This window comes from Carlito syrichta, unplaced genomic scaffold (assembly GCF_000164805.1).
Source record: "Carlito syrichta isolate Samal-C Ts95f unplaced genomic scaffold, Tarsius_syrichta-2.0.1 Scaffold309726, whole genome shotgun sequence".
NCBI classification, from domain to species: domain Eukaryota; kingdom Metazoa; phylum Chordata; class Mammalia; order Primates; family Tarsiidae; genus Carlito; species Carlito syrichta.
The window spans coordinates 737,694-753,716 of record NW_007253822.1 but is presented as its reverse complement, the minus strand read 5'-3'; the positions used below and the strand labels follow the sequence as shown (position 1 = coordinate 753,716).

Below are 16,023 nucleotides of genomic sequence, written 5' to 3'. Positions count from 1 at the left end.
TTATTACTACAAACTCAATACAAAGCTCAAAGAAAATAACAGCAATCGTGGCCAAGATTTATTGAGTACTTTCTATGCACCAGGCATTGTACCATGTACTTTTCTTGGATTAATGCACTTAATGTGCATTCTCACCCCTTTATTAGCTTCACCTTACATATGAGAAAGCAGTTCAGAAAGGTCAAACATCTAGTGAGTGATGATGGTGGATCAGTGATGCCCATTGTTTTACCCCCAGCAATATACTAGCTCAGTACTTATCATATTATTATTTATCTATTTTTTAAAATTCTGTTATGTCTAAACTTTCTTATAATTGATCTGCTAGTTTACATAAAATTACAAGCAACATCCACAGCTGAATCAGTTCTTTGGGAAGCATTTGGCAAAGTTGCACTAGAATTTTATTGGTCTTTTAAAAGAATGTTTAGACTAGCTAATACAAGTAACTCAGTCCAGAAAATAATGGAATTGGAAAGAGACAAGTAATGGAATTTTTTATCTTGGCTTCCAGCCATAACATAGAATATATACTAGTCTATGTGAAATAGTGACATGGTGAGTGTAGTCCTCAGTTAGCTCCATGTTTGTATTATACTGTTTTACATACTGTATGAATGTATACATACATATGGAGATGGAAAACCATTTGACCTAATACCCAGTGAGTCATTTTGGCAGTGAGTTGGCAGTTCCTTTCAAAATTTAGATGACCCAGCATTCCATTTCTAGAAAACATTCTACAGAAATATTAATACATATTTTGAAGATGTGTAGAAGGATGTTTATCACAGCACTATATGTTATAGTAGAGAACTGGAGACAACTTTAATGTAAGTAATAATGAAAACAGTAAATGAGTTACTAATATGATACAGTCACACAATCTTCCTTTCAAGCCCTCAAATACAGTAAGCTTTTTCCCACCTCAGATCATTTAAACTTGCTTTTCTCTTTCCTTCTCCCTCTCATACCTCTCTCTCTGCTCTTTCCGTGACTGTCTCATGTAAAGGATCTCATCTTAAGTGTCACCCCCTTGTGATTCAGAATTGATTTAAAGGAGATAGAACAAAATTTTAAATTGGTGAAGAATTTTAGAGTGGGTGAAAGCTCAGGAATAATATGAGATTCAAAGATGGGGTGAGGCTCATGATACAGGAAGTTGGGAGATGGGATGCATACTGAGATTGGGTGAAACAGGAATGCAGTATCAGATGGTGTAGGAGGTTTGAACTGAGGTAGTGGGAGAGCAGGGGACATTAGGCATGTGGTGTGAGAGGAAGACTGGAGGAGTTTAAAGATACTATGAGAGGGTAGGTTAGGCTCAAGGCAGCATAAGTCTGTGGGATGCATTAAAACTCAGGGAGAGTGTAAGACTCTTTAATGGGGAGTTTCTTAGCTTGTTAGTGCTGGTGTAACAAAATACCTGAGACTGGGTAATTTATAAAGAACAGAAATTTATTTCTCACAGTTCTGGAGGCCAGAAGTCCAAGATTAAAGCACCAGCAAGTTCAATATCTGTCTGATCAGGGCCTGATATCTCCTTCCTAGATGGTGCCTTAAATACTGTGCTTTCACGTGGTAGAGGAAATGGACAGGCAAAAAGGGCCTGGCTAGTTCCCTCTGGCCCTTTTATAAGGCACTGATCCAATCCAGTAAGGCGAATCCCTCATGGCCCAATCACCTCCTAAAGGCTCTACCTCTTAATACTGTCACAACGAAGATTAAATTGCAACATAACTCTTTTTTTTTTTTTTAAGTTAAGCTCTCACTCTGTCACCCAGGCTGGAATGCAGTGGCATGATTACAGCTCACAGGTCACAGCAGCCTCTAACTTCTAGACTCAGGCAGTCCTTCCACCTCAATCTTCCAAGTAGCTGGAACTTCAAGTGTAAGCAACCACGCCCGGCTATTTTTTGTTTTGTTGTTTTTTTTTTGTAGAGACAAAGTCTCACTATGTTGCCCAGACTGGTCTCAAACTCCTGGGGTCAAGTGATTTTCCTGCCTTGGCTTCCCAAAAAGTGTTGGGATTACAGGCATGAACTAACACACTCAGTTCAACATAAACTTTGAAGGTGAAACATTCAAACCATAGCAGGGAGCAGGGTTATAAAATGATGAAAGTGAATTATTACTTCCTCAGAGAAGCCTTCCCTCTCTACTATAGTATAATCTGTAGTAGCTGTTCCTTCCTTGTTTACCACGATCTAATTATTTTGTTTATTTATTGTCTTGAAGGTTGAGATCATGTCCTAGTCACTTAGGACAGTACTAGGCACATAGTAAGTGTTTAATAAATATTTGAATGACTTTACATGGAAGGCATCTACAATACATTATTGGTTGAAAATATTAACTTTCTGAATGATGTCAATAGTGTGAGCCTGCTTTTTAAAGATAAAATGCTATATATATTTATCAGTGTGTATGTATACATATATATTTGAATTATATATTTTGCTGAACTCACAACAGAGTCTGAATGTTTACCATGTTTCAGATGCTTCTAAAATCATTACATGGATTCTATAATCCTTACTATAGTCTTATGAGATAAATACTATTATTCTCATTTTAATGACAGAAGTGCTGAGAACTAATACAAATAATTAAGTTACTTGCCTGAGGATACACAGCTAATAAGGGTAAGAGCTAGAATTAGCAACACGTAACTATATACATTTTAATTTAAATTGATTAAAATCATATAAAATTTAAAATTCAGTTTCTTATTTATACTATCCACATTTCAAGCATTCAATAACTACATGTGGCTACTAGCTTTCTTATTTGGGCAGCACAGATAATTTAGTATGTTCCATCATTGCAGAAAGTCCTAGTGCACATCTGGCTCTAGAGTCTGTTCTTACCCATTGTGTAACATTGCCCTCTCCATGCCAAGCTGTGGACCAGCTACACCTGCGAAATAGGAGTAAGGATGGACACTTTCAGATTTTATTTTATACATTTATATATTACTTGATTATTTTCCTCCAATAAGCAAGTACTATTTTAAAAATTTTTTAAAACCTTCAAAATTAAGAAGGAACAGCAAAAACATTAGCGAAGTATATCTACAATTAATTTACTAATCTTATTCTAACAGATAGAACCTCAAAGAGATATTTCATCAGATTTACCAGAAAATACCAGAATTTACTTTTTCTAAAGATGTACCAGAGAGTTATATACATTTATGCACCACATAATGATGTTTTGATCAGCAGTAGGCCACATATACCATGGTGGTCCCATAAGATTATAATGGAACTCAAGAATTCCTATGGTCTAGTCACATCATAGACTTCCTAATATGATACTGCAACACATTATGCATTTGTGGTGATGCTGGTGTCAACAAACTTACTGCACTGCCAATCGTATAAAAGTATAACACATATGCTTATGTACAGTATGTAATTTTTGATGATGATAATAAATATGTTACTGGTTTATGTATTTACTATACTGTACTTTTAATTGTTTTAGAATGTACACCTGCTTATTAAAAAAATTAACTGTAAAACAGTCTCAGGCAGATGCTTTAGGAAGTATTCCAGTCGAAGGCATTGTTATCATAGGAGATGACAGCTCTATGCATGTTATTGCCCTGAAGAACTTCCAGTGGGACCAGATGTGAAGGCGGAAGACAATGATGTTGATGATCTTGACCTTGTATAGGCGTAGGCTAATGTGTGTATTTGTGTCTTAGTTTTGTTTTGGGGGGGTTTTTTTGGGGTTTTTTTTGTTTTTTGAGTTGGAGTCTCACTCAGTCGCCCAGATTGGAGTGCAGTGGCCACTCCTGGCCACAGCAGCCTCGCCTGCTGGGCTCCAGCGATCCTTCCGCCTCAGCCTTCCAAGTAGCCGGAATTACAGGCATGCGCTACCACGCCCAGCTGATTTTTTGATTTATTGTAGAGATGAGGTCTCGCTGCCCAGGCGGATCTCGAACCCGTGGGCTCAGGCAATCCACTCACCTCAGCCTCCCAAAGGCGCGGGATTACAGGCTGAGCCACCGAGCCCGGCTGTATCTTAGTTTTTAAAACAAAAGTTTAAAAAGCAAAATAATAAATAATTTTTAAAATAGAAAAAAGCTTATAGAATAAAGAGTTTAAAAGAAAATATTTTTATATAGCTATATAGTGTGTGTTTTAAGCTAAATGTTACTATTAAGGGAGTCCAAAAGTTCTTTAAAATTTTTTATAGTTTATAAAATAAAAAAGTTACTAAGCTTAACTTATTGAAGAAAGAATTTTTCAAAGAAATATAGTGTAGCCTGAGTGTTCAGTATTTATAAAGTTTACAGTCATTTACAGTAATGTCCTAGACGTTCACTTACCACTCACTCAACTGACTCACTAGAACAACTTCCAGTTCTCCAAGCTCTATTTGTGCTAAGTGTCCCATACAACTGTGCCATTTTTAAATCTTGTATACTGTATTTTTAATGGTATCTCTTCTATATTTAGATATATAAATACCATTTATTTTCAACTACCTACAGTATTCAGTAATATAACATGTTGTACTTGTTTATAGATAGGAGCAATAGGCTATACCATATAGCCTAGGTGGGTAGCAGGCGATACCATTAAGGTTAGTGTAAGTACACTCTCTTGTGTTCACATGACAAAATCGCCTAACACCACATTTCTCAGAACATATCCTCATCGTTAAGACACATAACTGTAATTGGCAGAGATGTCTGATGATTTTTCTATGATTGAATTTTCAGAGAAAGAGAGTATCATCAGAGAAGAACCTTTTGTCTATTTCTTCTTACAGCCTTTCCTCATTTTCAATGCTACTATAATCTGTTTTTGTTTTTCCAGGTTGGCATGAGAAAACAGCTTCTCTCACCATTTATTTCTGTTTGTTTATTCATTTATTTATTTACTTACAGATTAGAATAGAAAAGAAACATCTGGGTAAAAACCAGATTGTATGAGAACTAAAAGAAAATGACTAAGAAATTGCATGGTCTGAGTATTCTCTTTTATCTTCTCAACTTGAGTATTGATAATTTATATAACCACTTTGAGATTAGCATCCAGAACTGCTTTTCCTATTAGCAAACACTGGCATTTAGTAAACCTAACAAAGTGTATAAATTTCAAGCATCATTTCTGAATCACATTAGCTTTTCATTCAGGTAAAGTAATTTGTAAGATGTTTATGTTTAATAATTATATGTAAATATAGAGATGTGGAGACTTACTGAAGCCTAGGTGATAAGGCCTTTGGCCGGTTCACAGAAACAAATTACTTTGGATTTCAGTTCAGATAAGGCCATGGTTTAATTGCCAACTTAATGAACATTTACCAACCCTTTACTGTGTGTATAGATAATATGATAGGTGCTAAATATATGGGAATCAAGAGTTCACATTCCCTGTTTGAAGACACTTGGTGTACTAAGTGTAATAGAATTTTCTATAGGTGTAAAGGAAAGAGAATAGTGGGGGAGTTTAGGAAGAGTAAATGGAGAAGATGATGTCAGAGCTGGGCTTTGAAGGCAGAAACAAATTCCCCAAGCAGGCTTGTTTGAGTTAGTGGAATCTCCCTCAAGTAACTGTAGCTAGAGTTTAATTATTTCAGTGCTTCCATTGTTCACTTGACTTTTGCTGCCCTTAAAGTCTGACCATCCAATTTCTTCCTCAGTCAGAAAATATCTTACTAACACTAGAGAGCTCTCTCTCTCGCACGCGCTCTCTCTCTCTCTCTCCGCCTCCCCTACTCTGCTTATATTTGGCATATTAAAAGCCAGGTATTTTAGACAAATCAGACCCTTGTCAGACTACTTTTTATAAGCTTTGCATATCCATGTTTACACAGTGATCTTATGAGAGGAAGTATAGGCACGGTATCTATATTAAAAAAATTCAAGGCAAGTATATCCCTGAAGATTTTCATTAAATAATTATTATTCATAAAATTGTTAGAGCTGACAGGTGAATAACTTCAAGAGTTGTATTATGTATTTACAAAATTTGTTTAAAAGTACAATATTTTCTATGCAATTAGTCCTTTAGCTCTAAAATTGGAAAATTAACAAGAAAGATCATTTTATTTCTGTAAATCATTGATGTAATAAAAAGTAATACAGAGGTAGAATTATTTTATGCTGTCTAATACTGTTAAATACTGCCTGTTTTAATGCAATCATTCCTCATTTTGTATATTAATAAACACTAATATGTTATTTTATAGCAGTTTCTCTTTAAATTAGAATATATGAATTAACTAAGGAACATTTGCCCTTTGCTTACCCTCATACTTCTATCAAAGGTACGTGCTGTCAGGACCAATTAGTTATCATTTATACCTTTCTCGTTGTTCTCATTGGTTGGATCTAGATTGCCTTTAAGCTGTATGTATGTTATTGACATATTTTTTAAAGACTCAAGCTAGAGCGAGAAGATAAAATGAGTTATGCTCTCCAGCAGCTACATTTAGAGCATTCAGCTGTTTGTAGGTGATTTTTCTGGGCTATAACAAAATAGAACCTAAAGCATCATACTAACTATGCTGTTTATTTCTGTGCTAATACACTTTGAATACAACCCTCAATTACTAAGCATTTTTGAGTCCTGACAAGACAGTCCCATGACGTTAATGGTATCTTTATAACCTTTTTAACTTCTTGTTTCTCTGACAGAGCTCTACAATAACAGCAATGGGTTTGCCCTTGGCAAGCAAAAACTCATTTTGAGAGGATAATAGGTATTTACTATTTAGATAGCTGGCAATAAAATTTCTCTGAATGAGATTTTCCTGAGAAACTATAAACTGATTAAATTACTTTCTTTTAATGGACTGGAAAAGCATGTAATAATAGTTTGTTGAAGCTTTGCATTCAATGTCTTGTTTTCATTTTTAGAGGCACAGAAGCAGTCTGGTTTTAGTGAATTATGAGGGTTGATAGAAAGTATTCTCCATTGTATAGCTTATTCTTGGTTTTTCTCTGAATTAAAAAAAAGTTTTTTGAAGTGGATTACTTCTGTGTGGATAAAAAGGATGTGATCAGTAATGTGTCTGTTCACTTCAAACTTTATTTTAGTCAAAAGTAAAATTTAGCTGTTTTATGCCTAGAGAATTCTGTTTTTAGGAAATGCCCTTCAACAGAGATATAAATGTGAAAAATCACTCTTTTCTAGAAAGTTGACATCTCTTTTGACTTATTTACAATAAAAGAAAATTAAAAAACGATTTTCTTTATTGTTTAAAGACTAAGCTGGAAGCTATTTTTACTAACATTGGTTAATAATGTTTCTATTTTATGACTGACTTAACAAGACACTTGTTTAATGATTATTAGATTTGGGCCTTATAAAATTCAGCACAGTCATCCATGTTATATACTATAAGAAGGAAATTTCACACTATTTTTGGTGAAAAAGGCATACTTAAAATGTATTTTATTATTATAAAACTTGATTAAGGAGCTTCTCAAAATCCCAGTTAATGTGAATTTTGTCAATAAATGTCTACTAAGAAAAATAACTTACGTTTCTTGATTTAAAATGTGGAAACATACATAAAATGCATTTGATCATTCACACTGTAAACATTTTTCTTTAAAGACAAATCCATTATGGTCCTTGGGGGTGACGGCTTGCAGAATATCTTTCAAGGCCATGAATTTTGCAGAAAAGTACATCAAATTCAGTATTTTTATTGGCAATCAGAATTTCATAAATGTCGCTATAATAAAATTGTGAGTGAAATGGGACCTTGAGTGTCTTGTCTTTGTGTGAAATACTTTGAATTTGAATATCACACAGATCCTAACTTAGAACACATTAATTTGCTCTTAAACCTTTGTCACTGACACATCCCTTGTTGGCATTGTTTTTCATTCCAGCAAATCTGTGCTGTTGGCACCAATAAATATAAGGGACACTAGTCATGATAGTATAGGAATGAAGAGAAAAACAATAACATTTGTTTTACCTGATTAATGATCCATTCCAGGTCACTGCTACAAGCTATAAAATACTTTCTATTTAGCTCTTGTTGGGTCAAATGTTTTGTTGTGCTTTTTCCTCCCTCACTTCTCAAAGTTTTAATAAACATTAGGAAAATATTGTGAAATAACATCTTGTCCAGTAAATTTACTGATTTGTTTTCAGTTTGCCTGGGAAAAACTTTAAACAGAAAATTGAGATTATTCAGTGGAAATGTATCCTCTTTAACATATAGTCTACTCTAATTCTGATAATCCTGAAGTTATTGGTTAAAAAAAAAAGAAAGATTTACTGAAGTATAACAAGGATGTAATGAATGTGAATGTGCACTTGCATTTTAGTTTATTGTTCCTTAATAAGACATAAATGTAGGTTCACTACATCTTTCAGTTTGTTCAATTGTCCTCACTCAAATTGGGTAATGAATACTCATCTTTAAAATTTGTTTTTTACTTTACTGTTTTAATGGTTACTTAGCACAAATTTTGTGCTAACTATTGCAGTGGTTTTCATGGATTAAAGAAGTCACAAAAGGAAAATACCACTGTGAATATTACTATACTATAAATGTTAAACTTTAGCAGAACAGGAAAATTATAAATGTTTTCTGTATAAAATGTATCAACTTAAAGCTTTTTCTGATTTAAAAAAATAGAGCTACCAGGGTTTTCTTTTCACAGAAAAATTAATTCCTACGTGTACCTATCACTTTTTAAGAATAATGAATCTTTATGTTTTTATTATTATTAAATCAGAAACTCAAAGCTCCTTATTAGTTTTTTGGAACCTGTGTTTTCTAGTGTGAATTAATACAGTTATCATAATTTGTTTTCATTCAATAAAATATACATAAATGTTATCTTATTTAAATATTATGGCATAATGATTGACTGTATGTACATACAGTTTTACATTAATCTTCCTGCTACACACACACACCCTTCCCCATACCACCATTGGCACCTGTGTTAATTCTGGTAATTTTATGAACTGGTAAACATTTAATACATGAAATCCTTTTTTAATATATAATGCAAGACTTGAGGACTAACACAATGCAATTGCATAGCACTGTTTAAGGTGCAGGATATTATTTTTGGCATGCAGTTTCTCTATTAAACAGTTTTACATTGGATTTTTCTTTCTTTTAAAGATATTTTCAATTTTAACATGAGGGAACTGGTGTCATGGGTAAGGCTTTTACATGGAAACAAAGTAGCAGATTGAAGTGGTTTCAGGGCTTTAATCCCTTGGTAAATTAGCCAGCAGGCTAGCCTTTTCATAGATGTGCTAAACAACAGGTTGATGCCATTTGGGCATTAGCAATGAGAACCACCTGAGGGAATAGGGAATGAATAAGAAGAAATGTAGAATGGGAAGAAGGCATGGCTATTAGCTTTTGCTAGCTCGGGTAGCTAAAGTAATATCCATAAATGAGTCATTGTATCTGATAGTTTAGGTTTCCTCTGTATATTCTTAGATATACATAATTCCTAAAATTCTCAAATTTACTTTGAATGTAACATTACAACTTATTAACATAATTCTGAAATTTTACATGAAAATTTGTCAATAAGTTTATAAGTACTTCATGTTATAAATTTGTAGTTTCTCATTTTTGAAGAGAGATTTGAGACTTTCAAACTTGTTGCAAGTTGTTCTCCCTAATTAAACAGAAGAAAACATTTTGAAATGGTCATTTATAGCATTAATATGATTTCAGACATTGAAATAATCTTGCCTGTTTGAAAACTATAAACATAGCTATTATTATTTATAAACTATTATAAAATTATTCAAATGTTTTCACAATTTTCTGAATTAATTCTCTGAGAAAACAGAACTCTTTGCCATGTTGTATTTTGTATATATATATATGGGCAATGTGTTTAAACAATACTATCTATAACAAATAGTGACCAGCACAGTTAGCAACACTTAACAGGAAAAATGATTAATTTATACTTTAATGAAAGTAACTTCATGTATTTGAAAAGACTTTATCTAATCTCCAAGAAGAACATGTTATTTAAAATTATTTAAAATTTCTAAGGTAATTGGTACCTTGATATTGATAAATATTAGAATAATACAACATTAAGAAAATTGATAAAGGGCTAAAATCATTGAAATAACCTGCTACCCTCTGAAGCCTTCACTCTAGGCTTTTAATTTTTCATTCAGACGGGGAGATTTTAAGAATCAATACAAAGATCTGTTGATAATATTATATTTAATTAGAGTAATCAAAAACCATGCTCAGAGCATGACACCTGCCAGGGAGAGCTTCAAAAAGATAGTAAGCAGCATGCATTAGAATCGTCTCTTTTGCTTGTCCATGAGCACTAATCTAGCGGAAGTCCCAAATGGGGCAGCTAGTCAGCTATTTTATTGACTTTGATCTGGTTTGGGGGGCAGTTTATTTTCCCATAATGCCATTGATCAATGATTTCCTTTCAGCAGTGATGTAATTAAAGGGCTTTAGTCGGCTTCTGCTGTGTTGCCTTGAAATTTATTATTCTGGAGATTTAAAGAAGATCGATAGGGTGCAGTGGCCCGATGTTTAGACTCGCATAGGAAGACCCTACTGAGAGTATAAGGCATGCAGAAAACAAGGCTTCAGGACACAAACAAGATGTTTACCTGGGACCTTGAGCTGACCTATTCACAACAGATCCTGTATAACCAGTAGCATTTTGGTACCTATTTTTATCACAGACTCAAACCTACTTTGTCCTCTTTGTTATTGATTTTTACAGTTTGTTTTAAAGCAATTGAAATCAAATATTCCTGTTGTCAAAGCAAGAATTAAAATTTAAACATATTTGCCAGAAATGCAGATTCCAAATCCCTTAATCATGAAATAGGAATAAAACATGATTAATTTTAGGAATTTGAGTGTCTTTAAAGACTCACTAAGATCTATTTTAAAGTATGCCATTAATTTACTTTTTAAAACTCTGACCTTACTGAGTCAGATCTACTTTCTTTTATAACAAATTTAAATACATATAGTTCATTTCTATATGTGTAGAAATGTAAATCCAATGACCAGTATTCCTAAATGATCAAAAGATCACATTTCGGCCAGGCACAGTGGTTCATGCCTATAATCCCAGCACTTTGAGAGGCCAAGACTGGAGGATTGCCTGAGCCCAGGAGTTCAAGACCAACCTGGGCAACATGGCAGGACCCATTATCTAAAACAATCAAATCAAATTAAAATTTTTTTAAAGATCACATTTGAGTAATGAACGTATAGGATCTACCACTAACTAAAAATTAAGAATTGCCTCACAATTTATAATTTTTGGTAGATTAGTAAAATCAACTCAGGGTTTCTTTATAATCTATAAACTCTGTATCCTGGGATTCTTATTAATGTGTTTTAATGAACTAAAAATAAGTGTAAAATACAGGAGACAGATTTAAGCTCCCCAAACCACCATTTTCTATATTGCTTTGTTAATAATAGTTATTTTCTAAAAAACAAATAAACATAAAGATACCTAATTACCAAACACTTTTGAAAATTCTACATACTTCTTTTAGAGAATTTCAACATTTGTTTGCATATTTTAGATTTTAAGAAATTCTCAGGTAATTGTTTTTTACTTTGCTTAACACAGCGTCTTCCAGTCTTATTTACCCTAGGTTATAGATTTTGAGAGAGCCAGTTTGAAAAAAGCAAGGCTTACTGAAAAGAACTCTGACGCGACAAGAGACAGCTGTTCTGAATTCTAATCTTGGCTTTGCTTTTCATTGCTCCTATGATTTTTACAAATTATGTAATCTCTCTGAGTTTTAGCTTTCTTATCTGTGAAGTGAGGAGATTGTATGAGAGAGGGTGTGGTTGGCCAGAGAATGATACACAATATCCCAAGGAACTTTTTCAAAATAGGCATTCCACCAGACCCTCTTCCCCATACTGAGATTGACTTTAGATAGTTTGATCAGCTGATTAATGTGCCAGTATTAAAACTTATTTTCTCAACTTTATGATGGATTTATTTAATTGTCACTTTTAGGGACTTTTAGTCATCAAAGGCGTGTGAAAAATATAGCAGTTATACTTAGAAATCAGGGTAAACACAAGCCCAGTTTGACACTTTGCTGAATTTAGCCAACACTAGAATATTGAGCCTCCTGATAAAGTGACAGTCTATCTAACCAGAGAAGTGGTAGTGTAGACAAAATCTCATAATCTGCTATCTTGATAAACATTAATTTACAAACGTTACTAATACCACATATTATAGCTAAGGAATAAGCAGAGGCATTTAGGCATTGCAGAGAAAACTAGCAAATTAGAGCTTCTATATTTTTTTGCTTTTGTTTACATCTTAGTTATTTCCAAAAATCATTTAGGGTGAATTAAGATGTCTTAGCTTCTTTTGAGAACACTTGTGACTTAGTAGAAAACACTCTATTTAAATTCAATAAATAAATGAAAGGCAAGAGGAGCTACCGTGATACAGAGTCACAGTCCCTGCCTCCTGGGGTTTACAGGCTAAATAACAGGCTTCTAAGATATTGCAAGATAGATGAAATGAAGTCTCAGATATAGGTATACATGAGACTTGTTAGAATAACAGTTAAATGTACAGAGACATATGTTTGTTGTTTGATTTTTTTTTTAATGTACTTGCTAATCCTTTTGTAGTTCATATAGTATGATGGTTGGGTATTCTCGGGTCTGTGTGTAAGATGTGCCACTCTTAAACCTTGTTACAATGTGGGCACATTACCTATGTGACAATTTTTTAAAAATATACTTGCTCTAATTTATTTGCCTTATTTTTCTTTATAGCACTCACCATTCCCAAACATTATGTTTTCTGTCCAATTAGTGATTTAGCATCAGGCTTTCTACTACAAAGTAAGTTCCATACAGCCAGGAATTGTTCTACTTGTTCAATAACATCTCCCCTATCCTAGAAGAATTACTGACACTTGATAGTTGCTTATTAAACTTATAGGCTCTTGGAAGCTATTAACTGTATCCACAAAGAGAATAATGTGGTATGAAGGATGCTGTAGGAAGGTAACTTTGGGGTAGAAGGTTAATAATTAGTTGTCCTCTGAATTAGATGATGCAAAGCAATAGCAGGAACCATAGTAATAATAAAAATAAAAGAGAGCAGATGAAAAATGTTATTTATCAATTTACTAATCTGTAGTATGTAGGCAATGTCAGACTTTTCCAAAGTGGTTATACCAATGTATTTTTTCAGCAGTAGTGTATAAGAGTTCCCATAACTCTGCTTTATCACCAATACTTAGTCTTTCTAGACTTTAAAAATTTTAGCCTAACTTAAACTACTTTTTTTTGTTGTTGTTGAGTCAGGGTCTTGCTCTGTCACCTATGCTGAAGTGCTGTGGAACAGTGATAGCACGCTGCAGCCTCGAACTCCTGGGTTCAAGGGATCCTCCCACCTTAGCCTCCTGAGTTGCTGGGATTACAGGCATGAGCCACTGCGCCCATTATCATTTCTTTTTAATTTTTATATTTTTCTGATTACCAAAAAGGTTTGCCAGCTCTTTATGTTTTTTAGCCTTTTAGATTTTTTATTTTATGAAATATCTACTTGTGTTTAGCCCATTTTGCTGTTGTTACCTATTTTTTCTCAGTGATTTGAAGAAAGTCTTGCAATTTGGGGGATGTGAGTTGTTTGAATGACTGAGCAAAGCTCTTCCGAACCTGCATAACTTTTCCTTATTTACTGGAGTTTCAGGAGTATATTTAAATAAGATATGGAACAGTGTTAGTATTCTTTTTCCTTTCAGTTGTAAGCCATTGAGATCTGCCATTGTTATCTGCCATTTTTTAGCCTAAAGATAATTTAAGATGATACCTAAAACTTCTAAAAAATATATTTTATGTTTATAAGAAAAAATACCTAATTTCCAGTTTGCCTAAAGACATTACAAAGTATCTTTTTTCTTCTTCTTCTTCTTTATTTTCCTAGCTTCAGTGCTAAAAGAGTACTAGCTCATAAAAGATACTTTGAATGTTTGGTGAAGAAAAGAGAAGGAAGGATAAGAATCATAGAATATATAACTGAATACTTTTGATTCTCATCTATAATTCTTGGTCCTGTTTGGTTTGGTTCCTTTTCTTGGTGTCATCTTCTTTTGGGTAAGTTAGTTATCCTCCATCAGACTGTGTTAGATCTCTGTTCCTCTTCTGAATTTTCTTTACATATGTGTATTATCAAACTACTGCACTGTTATAAAAATTGATTTTCTCATCTGCCACCTCTACTGGACTTTATTTCTTTATAACTTCTATAAGTAATCTATCTTTATCATCTTAAGAATAGACCATATATTAAGTATTCTTTTTATATTTGTTTAAGTTAATGGGTATAAGAGTCATGCCCTTTTATGAACCCCCTCACTCTGACAGATCGTTTTCTTAAAGAGTTAAGATAAAAATTATTAATCATCCATTACTGACCTGGAAGATTAATTATATTAGAATATTCTTACAATTAATTCTACATTTAATTTTTCTCAGATTTTCAGGGGAAAAAAACTATCCTTTTTACTCAGGCTTTCTGGAATTTGATCTTGTTAAAGAAAAAAGCAAGTTACAAATTTTGAGTTTCGTCATTTTCTTGAAAGCAAATATTTTCTCTAAAAAGTATTAACTTTGATCTTCAATAGATGGGATAAAATGAAAGTGTTCGAGTTTAACCCTTGATGTTTACAAATGGATCTTCTGTAAACACAATGTTAGGTTCCATTGGGTGTGTTTCATGATTTCATTGTTAGTTAAAAGTATCCTCCATAGTCCCTGTGTGTGTTCCAAGGCAAATAGTAAATGTTTCTTATCATTTTTACTTGAAAATGGTGTGAGGTAGGAAAGCAGATAATATAACTCTCTCTCTCTCTTTTGACTTATACCTCTGTGATATACTTCGTTTCCAAAGTGATGGATTTGAGAAATTTTCAAATCTTAATTTTGTTTCATTCTGTTATTTAACTCATTCTTTTTTTTATTTTTGAAGTGATCCAGCTTAAATAGTCTACTGTACATTTGAAAACTACTGTTTTCATGTAATAAGAATACTTTTCACATCATTTGTACTATGATTTTTTACCTTTTACAGAATGTAATAGATTTTGTTTGGGGCTCTGGAGTCAAATTGCCTGGATTAGTTTTGGCTCTGTCATTTACTACGGAGTGACTTCAGATTATCACTGAAGTTCTCTGTGCCTCAGTTTCCTCACTGATAAAAATAGGGTATTAATATTGAGCAGTAAATAAGTTAATACATGGGAAGCACTTGGGGTAATTGCTAATATATAATAATTCAGTAAATATTGGCTTTCATTTATTATTATTATTATTGTTCATTGATAGTGCTATGTGAGTTGATTGAACCAGAATTCACTATAGAAAAAGAACAAAAGCTACTGGTTATATGTTATTTGAGACAGATATAATAATTTTACATCTTTGCTTCTTGGACAAGATGAAAAGCCTGGCAAGACTAACATTTTATGTTATATTAAAATAAGTTTTTGTTATTGACTCATGGAAATCTTTGTTAATCAAAATATTTTTCTTTAAAATACAGAATTTGACTAGATTTGCATTAATTTTTTTTTTTTTTTTTGAGTTGCAGTTTCACTCTGTCACCCAGACTGGAGTGCAGTGGCCACTCCCGGCCACTGCAGCCTCGCCTGCTGGGCTCCGGCGATCCTTCCGCCTCAGCCTTCCAAGTAGCCGGAATTACAGGCATGTGCTACCACGCCCGGCTGATTTTTTGATTTATTGTAGAGATGAGGTCTCACTGCCCAGGCGGGTCTCGAACCTGCAGGCTCAGGCAATCCACTCACCTCAGCCTCCCAAAGGCACGGGATTACAGGCTGAGCCATCGAGCCCGGCTGATTTACATTAATTATTCTACATTTTTATTAGGTTTTTTTGTCAGCCTTTATAGTTTCATGGAATTTCAGATGTGATATATGTTAACTTTTCTTTTATTAAGTCATAAACTATTCTGAACATATGGCCACTTCTATTATCCTGAAGATCAGTTGGTAT

General features: G+C 33.5%; 1 protein-coding gene across 3 annotated transcripts in view; it reads left to right on the top strand.

The window, feature by feature from the left end:
• The window catches only part of RSRC1 (arginine and serine rich coiled-coil 1), a 411,086-nt gene that overhangs the window by 264,948 nt on the left and 130,115 nt on the right, over nucleotides 1–16,023 (top strand). The window lies entirely within an intron of this gene.